This window comes from Sinohyriopsis cumingii, chromosome 7 (assembly GCF_028554795.1).
Source record: "Sinohyriopsis cumingii isolate HCF-2022 chromosome 7, ASM2855479v2, whole genome shotgun sequence".
Lineage (NCBI taxonomy): Eukaryota > Metazoa > Mollusca > Bivalvia > Unionida > Unionidae > Sinohyriopsis > Sinohyriopsis cumingii.
In genome coordinates this window covers 125,413,322-125,423,028 of record NC_142967.1, presented here as the reverse complement: position 1 = coordinate 125,423,028, position 9,707 = coordinate 125,413,322, and the positions used below count along the sequence as shown (strand labels likewise).

The window sequence follows — 9,707 nt, the reverse complement described above, 5'->3', positions numbered from 1 at the left end:
ATAAGATCTACCTTCTGCATATAACCACGTGACATATAGAGTGGTGTGCAAAATGAGAGAGTTGAGTGCAAAAGGTCATTCTGAATTTTTCTTCGGTCTGGGAGGTTGTATTCACATCGAATGGAATGTGAGTTTTTGGCATGAAAATATGTTACCTACGTGAAAGTGGCAGGATAAGTAATTGCTGCAGCTATTAAAACATTTTTATATATCGAACAATGTTTAGTGAACATACAAGTGAAAGTCAGAAAGAAAATAAAAGAACATTTTTTACTTTTCTTCTGGAATCCTACAATAGATTTATAAAATGAATCAAACAGTGACTGCAAACAAGGACTCACTTGTATTCTTTATAGTCTACATATACAATAATATTGTGATACATATAATATTAAAGACAGTTAACATTATTTGTATCATTATTTAACACAGCTAGCAATGCACAGTTCTATTGTTGAAAATCCTTTTTCAAAGGTAAATACAGGTAGTTTATCAGAATGTTTTATCAGCATTATCAGTAAATTAATGTAACAAGAGCATATATTTTATAATTTTACATATTCATGTATCAATTAGGCAGAAGTAGGTATTTTATTATTTTATGTAATTAATGTTCACTGATGAGTAAAATAAAGTCATCAGTTGCAATTATTGTGTTGTTCTCATTTTACACATATTTAGCCATTTAGGCAACCATGAACCAGGATTACCTGTTCAAGTTTTGTTCACTGTAAGCAATGAAGTTACCCTGATTACTGTTCATACTGAGTTGTTCTACTATGACAAGTGGTAAGTAACTTTCTGATTGGTTAGTTTACTTCCTGTCTGTATAAACAACATAGCATGAACAGCATATTAGTGGTGGTCATTTCATTTGAGCTTCTGAAGGATGCTGATCATGGGATTGCAGTAAGAAAAGTGCCTGTTGATTCTTTTGTTTCAAGGAAAAATTTGACTTGACCTCTGTCCTTTGATAAGGGTGTCAGAAAGCAGGAGAAATGTAGTTATCTCCATCTACCAACCGCATACACAATAAACCGAATTTCTTAGAACAAAAAGGGACTTGTATTTTCTATTCTGGGAGTAGAAGGCATGAGCTGTAGCATTAACAAACTGTGTCATGGGCAGTACAACCAATTCCTGTCACATCTGACTTTTCCTGGTGATGATACATTTCAAGACATACTTCAAGGGTAGAATTAACAGGAAAAGAAACCCACTAAATGGTCGTCTTAAGGACAGATTTGGAGTTAGATAACTTGCTATATTTTTAACACTTTCTATTTTTATTACCCAGAAAATTTTCAAATTTTGAACATTAAAGGAAACTGTAACAAGTTCAAATGGAAAGGTCAAACTTTTAGAGTGGTTCCAAAATTAGAATAAGGACAATAATCTGAAAACCTTATGAACATCTTAATGAAATAAAAAATATAATCTGTCAAATATGATCGTGCTTTCTCAATCATAGATGGGATAGATGTGAAATAGGACATTTTTCATTTGCCCCATCTTTCACCACCCTGCCTCCCATCTGCAACAAGAATCTGAAACGTATGGTTTCAACTCCTCATCCACTTCAAACATCAAATAATTGATTCTAAACTGGTGTGCACATTGAAAATATAGAGTTATATTCTAGAATATTATTGTAAAGATACTGAATATGAATTATCTGAAGCATTTTTTCTACACATTACCTGTGAGACTTATGTTAACCTTTGCCCACTCATCAGGTGTTGATGGATCCTGAAATGCACAGGACCATTCTGAATCATCTACAGTTTCTAGGGGGGATATTTTGAAGGTGTATATGTTTTTTTCTGCATCACAAGTATGACTTGTTCGATGAGGATCATATGATTCAGCGACACTGCCAAAGATTGTACAGTCTGGTCTCAGAGTTAAAACATCAAAACTCGAACCATTACGCCACATTATAAATGTTTCGTTTCCAGCTCCATTGTATTGGCAAATGAGGGTGACAGTACTATGCTCAATTACATTTGCAGTCAGAATGGCATTCTGATGACCAGCTGTAATAGAGGGAAATGAAATACTGACATTAATGCATATTAAAAACAAATTCAGGTGTACTATCATCAATATCCTACCATCTACAACTAGGGTAATTAAATTTATTTATAAAACAATAAACGCATAAAACACACACATTAACATGCAAGTAACCTTTAGTACCAGCTCTGCCTCTAGCATGGAAATACTATGATGTTTAAAACCCCATCTGCACCATGCACCAATGGGTAAATTTAACCCACATGGTAGGATTTAATAAAATACAAATTTTCATTTGTTTTATATTTCTTTATGCTGCATGTAAATGATGTATCTAGCACAATGAATATACTTAAGCAATTCTGGCTTGAAGAGAAGAAGCAAATGTAGATGACACATGTGGCATTCAAGGTTCCATGTAATGGAGATAAAGGTTAGCAAACAACATAGTTTACTCATAGCATCTATATGAGACCCAGAATTCAATCTACCTGATCCAGAGGAACTCAGACCAAGTTTAAGTTGTGAGGAAGTTCATCCCCACATAAATAGAGACTTGTGATGGAACAAGTTCTGACTTCAACGATGGGTAAGAGACACATCTGAGTTAAGGTGGACCAGCAGTAGAACAGGAATTGGGGATTGGTCTGGCTCGCATCTGCTTGAAAATTTTCAGATGGCCCCTGAGGGCAATTTGCCTGATCTTGTTTCCTGGTCGATTGTGATGGGCCAGGAGTGAAGAGATGGATAGAAACGAGGCCCCCAAGAGGGTCTTGGCTTCCAGAGGAGCAGCTCTTAGAAGTTAGAAGGTCTTTACTGTGTTTAAGCAAGACCTTCGAAGAGTCCAATGCAGTGTCATGGCAACAGAGTGCATGACAAGATACCTGGTCACACGTAGTAATGTGGCTAGATTTAAAGAGGCCTCTCAGCAAACTAAAGGAAAAATAGGTCAGCATGCAAAAATATGGTTACAAGGAACTGGTTTTCAGCTCCATGGCATCAATTGTTTGGAGGGGAAGGTGTGTCCAGGCTCCAACAGAAATACTCACTTTGGCTGCTTTGACATCCAAAGGAAGTTTGATAGGCCACTTTGGGGAATGTACCTGGTAACTGGAAGAAGAAATTGGGGGTCTCAGTGTTGATGGAAGAACAGACCATCTTCTATGTTGTTGACCTACATTGGCCTTGTGAATACCTCCATGATAATTCCTCAGTCATGGATGAATGTGGGAGAAGTAAGAGGTCTGGTTGAGCTGGTACCCTGGAGATCTTTCCTGAAATGGAAAGGATCCTTATGGACTGTGTGCCAAGTGCCAGAGGTCACAATACAAATCCGGGGCTAACAGACAGTAAACCTCAATTACCACATTATCACAGGATGAGACCTCCTCTTCCTCATTCATCTGAGATGACGGGGTGGGCATGAAAGAAGGTGTCACTGCCACAGCTTCTGTCTCAAAATCACTGAAGGCAATTAGGAGAGAGACTGGATCATCATCATCATAGTAAAGGTTACTCTGAGTTGGAGAGTGGCTGGACATCCTTTGATGGAAGGGGTATAGGAGTACTATGTACCATGGTCCCTGGTTCATCATGAGTTACAGAAGGAAGACAAGAACGTAGGTCTACCCTAGATGATGTAATACCATAGCCTTCCAAAAGGAAGCCACCTGGTGATGACATAATGGTGGGACATGATCAACAGCATTACTTCAACTATGAGGGCAAGTTCCACTAGCCCATGGGTGAATAATGGACTAAAGGCCCTGAGGTGGAAGGCCCCACCTCCAACAAGGGTTCATAAGTATAATTGGGAACCAGGGAACACCAATGTGGTCCCCTTTCTTAGCCTGAGTTATGTGAATAGATTACAAATCCTACACAGGGTGGGATGGTATATGGGCGAAAAGGGAGAAGCTCGGTTCTTGTCCTGTCTTGTCCCATATCGAGAAGCCAATGAGTGATAGACTGGGATGATCTCATCTTTAACTGATTTATCACTGTGTGCATCATGGGTGTGGTGTTTTGCCTCCCAAACAGAAGGAGAGCAACATATTGCCAGAGTATGATATGTATTGTGGTGCTCTACCTCCCTAATGCAAGGGAGCAGCCCACTGATGTGGTGCTCAACCTCCCTAAATTGAGGGTGCAATTGTGGTGTGCCAGTTCCTTCAAGGGAGGCGTGTGTAACCCACTATCGCAGTGCTCTACCTCCCTCATGGGAGGGTACAACCCGCTGTGGCAGTGATCAATCTCCCTAAAGAAAGGGCACAATCTGATATTGCGGTGCTCAACATCCCTATCAAAAGGGCGCAACCAACTGTCACAGTACTCTGCCTCCCCAACAGAAGGGAGCAATCTGCAACCTGATAAATGCACACTGCTAGAGACATGAGAAATGATCATCATCTCCCTACATGGAGAAGTCTATCAACTTCTGGAATGTCTACACCCTTCTTGAGAGGGGCTTCATTGGCCACTAAAGACATTTGTCCCAACATGTGAGACCTGAAAGAGATTCTTGTTTGGAAAATTCTGAACAAAAAGGGGAAGTCAGGTTCCTCTGGCCTTGATACAAGACTAAATTTGCATGAAAGTGTAATGATTATTCCGTATGCAATCTGTAGTTTTCCAGATAAAAAAACAAGATAATTCACCTGTGAACTTGTATAACAAAGCAACATTCAAATACATATCCAAAGTCAATGCATAGCATGGACAGATAAGAAGAATACAACATGAATTTGAAGACAGAGGAAACATATCTGCAATATTAATCAGGGCCTACTGTTATTTTCCTTTGAACTCAAGGACTTCCCTGTACCAGTGTTTTATGTATGTAAGGAAAATGATATCCCTAATGTGAGGCATGGCCTTTTGTTGTATTCCTTAGAACACAAGGATTTATCCATACCACAGTGATTTGTATATATGTAAGGAATGTGTGTCCACCAAAAAGATAGAACACAAGGTAGCATCTGAAGCCCTAAAAAGAACTAAGTTCTAAAGCGGAAAATGCTATGATACAGTTTTCTTAGAAAATGGAATTGACAGTTGTAACAATGAGACTATTTAAAATCTGCAGTAGAGGACCGTTGTTTGTGGTAAGTTGCTACAGATGTAATTTCTCTGGTGACAGTTTTGCCAGAATATGACAGATAATATCTACCTTCTGCATATAACCACGTGACATATAGAGTAGTGTGTAAAATGAGAGAGTTGAGTGGAAAAGGTCATTCTAAATTTTTCTCCAGTCTGGGAGGTTGTATTCACAGGATAAGTAATTGCTGCAGCTATTAAAACATTTTTATATACCGAACAATGTTTAGTGAACATACAAGTGAAAGTCAGAAAGAAAAAAAAAGAACATTTTTTACTTTTCTTCTGGAATCCTACAATAGATTTATATAATGAATCAAACAGTGACTGCAAACAAGGACTCACTTGTTTTCTTTATAGTCTACATATACAATAATATTGTGATACATATAATATTAAAGACAGTTAACATTATTTGTATCATTATTTAACACAGCTAGCAATGCACAGTTCTATTGTTGAAAATCCTTTTTCAAAGGTAAATACAGGTAGTTTATCAGAATGTTTTATCAGCATTATCAGTAAATTAATGTAGCAGAAGCATATATTTTATAATTTTACATATTCATATATCAATCAGGCAGAAGTAGGTATTTTATTATTTTATGTAATTAATGTTCACTGATGAGTAAAATAAAGTCATCAGTTGCAATTATTGTGTTGTTCTCATTTTACACATATTTAGCCATTTAGGCAACCATGAACCAGGATTACCTGTTCAAGTTTTGTTCACTGTAAGCAATGAAGTTACCCTGATTACTGTTCATACTGAGCTGTTCTACTGTATGACAAGTGGTAAGTAACTTTCTGATTGGTTAGTTTACTTCCTGTCTGTATAAACAACATAGCATGAACAGCATATTAGTGGTGGTCATTTCATTTGAGCTTCTGAAGGGTGCTGATCATGGGATTGCAGTAAGAAAAGTGCCTGTTGATTCTTTTGTTTCAAGGAAAAATTTGACTTGACCTTTGTCCTTTGATAAGGGTGTCAGAAAGCAGGAGAAATGTAGTTATCTCCATTTACCAACCGCATACACAATAAACTGTTTACAACCCCATCTGCATCATGCACCAATGGGGTAAATTTAACCCACATGGTAGGATTTAATAAAATAAAACCTTTCATCTGCTTTATGTTTCTTTATGCTGCATGTAAATGATGTATCTAGCACAATGAATATAGTTAAGCAATTCTGGGATATTATAATACAACAGTGTTTAAAAGATCTTTTCCCAGTGAGATGAATGGTGTTTAAGGATGTGCAGTTTCTTCCAAAATACAGTATTCTTTCTTCAGGTCCAGGATGTCAACCTCAATCTCTGCCACAGAGAGAAACTTCATTTAAGCAAAAAAGGAACCTCTCAACTACTGAGAAATATTAACATGTATGCCCCCATTGTCAGGCACTATAATGAAGAGTACTGTCTCTACTGTGGAGGAACTGGGCACATGACACAGGTATCCCATCATGGCAAACAGATTGGTGCTTCAGATGCCATAAATCTGGACACAAACAAAAACTCTGTGAATCAATGTATTATACATACAAGAAAGCTGGCAAAGAGGAGAATGCCAATGCTTCATTTACAACAACAATAAATGTACCTAGTGAGACTATTGGCTCTAACTATTCAATAGACACTATTGTCAATGCAATGTTAAAGGATTTTCAGGGTCTGTATGTGACTTTGAAGATGCTAATATATATGAACATTTAAATATAGAAATAGTTGTCAGAATGATAAAAGTAATATGGAGACAATCTCAGTGAGCACCCTAATGCATGATGACATACATATAATTGATATGAAAATAAATGCAAAAGGTTCTAACATAGGTCACTTAAATGTACAAGGTACGGCAGAAAAAATAGACCAGATTAAGTTAACATTGTCTTCCAAGGAAAACATACACGTTTTAGGACTCACTGAAATTAAATGCTAATCACAATGATAATCTAATTCACTGTCAAGGCAACAAAAAACTATTACACAGGGAGAAAGAGAGAGAGTAGGGGAGGGCTTGTTGTATACATCAGGGAAGATGTAAATGCAGAAAGGCGACCTGACTTGGAGTTGCAAGAAATTGAGAGTATTTTCTCAAAATAATGCAAACTCATTCCTAGTGGGTTTCCTTTACAGGCCACCTTCCTCCAAAGCAATATGGAATGATAACTTTTTGAAACAAATGGAAAATATTCTTGCACAGGAGAAGAATCATATATACTGGGCAATGTAAAAAAGGACTTACTCAATACTCAAATAAGGAACAACTGGATGTAATTTATTGAATCATTAGACCTAGTCCAGCTGGTAAATGAGCCTACAAGGGTAACAGAAAAATCAAGCACTTTTTTTGATCACATTTATACCAACCTACCAGAAAATGTGGCTTGTGTTAATGTACCAAATGTTCGTCTTAGTGACCACTATCCTACTTTTTTAACAAGAAAGGTTAAATGCAAGAAAAATAGGAAAAATACACACAAAACTATCACTAACAGATAAAAAATTTTTTTTATAAAGAACAATTTCACTATGACTTATTATTAGTTCCATGGAATATAATCCAAAATTTTTATGAAACAGATGAAGCTCTTAGGTTGTGGACTGACTTTTTCATGGAAGTAGTCTCTAAACATACACCACTGAAAATACGTTCGGTAAAGTATGAAATCCAGCCAAATTGGCTTATACTGAAGTCCTAGATACAATGAAAACATGAGACTAATTCAAGTCTATGAGAAACCATGCACAATATAAAGTATGGAGAAATAAAATACCAAGTATGATTAAAAAAAAGCTATAAAAAATATTGATCAATAATTGAAAACAAAAAAAGTAACACAAACTCTGTTTGGAAAGTTTTCAATGAACTCACTGGGGTAACACACAAAGATCAGACAATAAAATACATGCACTTCTGGTAAATGACACCACAGTCACTGATGACACTGACATTGCAAATGTTTTCAATGATTTTTTCACAAACATTACCACAAAGTCAGGAACCAGTGATAGAAAACAACTTTAATGAACTGAAAAAGTCTGCAGTAGCAAACTCCCAAAGGATGTATATTTCTCTATCCCACCAGTATCATAAAACTTTGTTAAAAATGTCTCACTGAACTTGATACATGTACCAAGAAAGCTACAGGACTTGATCAGATTGGTCCATGACTCATTAAAATTTCTGCCTCTGTTACTTCAGATAGCATAACATTCATAATCAATTTAAGTATTGCAACCTCATCAGTGTCCTCACAATATAGAAGATCACAAAAGAAAATGCCTATTCACATATCTGGTTTTAAGAATGATGATGATAACTACCGGCCAATCTCGATACCACCAAACTTGTCAAAATTGATTGAAAAACGTGTCCATGGCTCGTTCATGTCATATTTAACCAAACACTTGCTGTTACACCCTAATGAATCAGGCTTTAGACAGAACCATTCCTGTGAGACTGCCTTGATCTCCCTAACTGATAAATGGCTTCAAGCACTTGACCAAGGTAGAATAATAGGATCTGTATTTGTAGATTTCAGGAAAGCTTTTGACATGGTGGATCATGAAATCTTTATGAAGAAACTGAAAATCTACCAATGTGATGAAAGTACATTTAGATGGTTTACTTCATACTTAAGTGAGAGATCACAACATGTTTACATAATGATCTGCCTGAATCTGCCTGAATCTGGAAAAATTAGATATGGAGTACGATAAGGCTCAACTCTTGGTCCAATAATATTTATATTATTTATTAATGACCTACCACTTTTACTAAGAGACTCAATATCATCTACAGATCTCTATGCAAATAACACAACATTGTCAGACATCCAAAACACAAAGCATGAACTGGAAATTTCTTTACAGGATGCCCTAAAGAAACTGGACAAATCAGGTGTACATGCAATGACATGGTGGTAAATACTGGGAAAACTAAAATATTACTTATCTCAACACGGCAAAAAAGAACAAATCTTGATTGTGATGAACTATGTCCGACATGGAAGGATAAAAATTTGCAACTGGTCTGTCATGATAGACAATTTGGTGTTTCGGTATATAATAACCTATTTTGGACTGAACATATCAAACATATCAGTAAAAAAGTCAATTCAAGTTGATGGCTTCTCAATAGGATAAGACATTTTCTCCCTGAAAAGTAGAGAAACTATTTTATAAGTTACACACAACCCTATTAAGACTACTGTAATAAAGTATGGGGTAATTCAAATAATAAAAACATTGCAAACCTAGCACATTTTCAAAAAACAGTGTTTTGACTAATATCAATCCAGAAAATTTAGCCGATAAGTTAAAAATATTACCTATAAAAGACCATATCCATCTGAGAAAAGCCAAATTAATGTACATGATATCCAATAATAGTGCTCCTTAATATTTACAATCACTATTCCAGTACCTGGTAATACTGCCCACCTGCAATCAATGTCTACCAAACAGTATCAAATTCCTGAACCAAAAAAGCAGTTATTTAAAAAAAAAAAAGTTTCCAATACTCTGGAACTCTGCTCTGGAATAGTATTCCAGTTGAGATTAGAAATGCCCACTCTATATCC

The 9,707-nt window shown here is 36.3% G+C and overlaps 1 long non-coding RNA gene across 1 annotated transcript in view; it reads right to left on the bottom strand.

Annotated features, from left to right (window-relative positions):
• Window positions 1-1,701: 1,701 nt before the first annotated feature.
• LOC149796074 (uncharacterized) overlaps window positions 1,702-9,707 on the bottom strand; it is a 150,812-nt gene continuing 142,806 nt past the window's right edge. The window contains exon 5 of the long non-coding RNA XR_016422164.1: window positions 1,702-2,036. This is a non-coding gene — a long non-coding RNA (uncharacterized LOC149796074). The remainder of the gene's footprint in view (window positions 2,037-9,707) is intronic.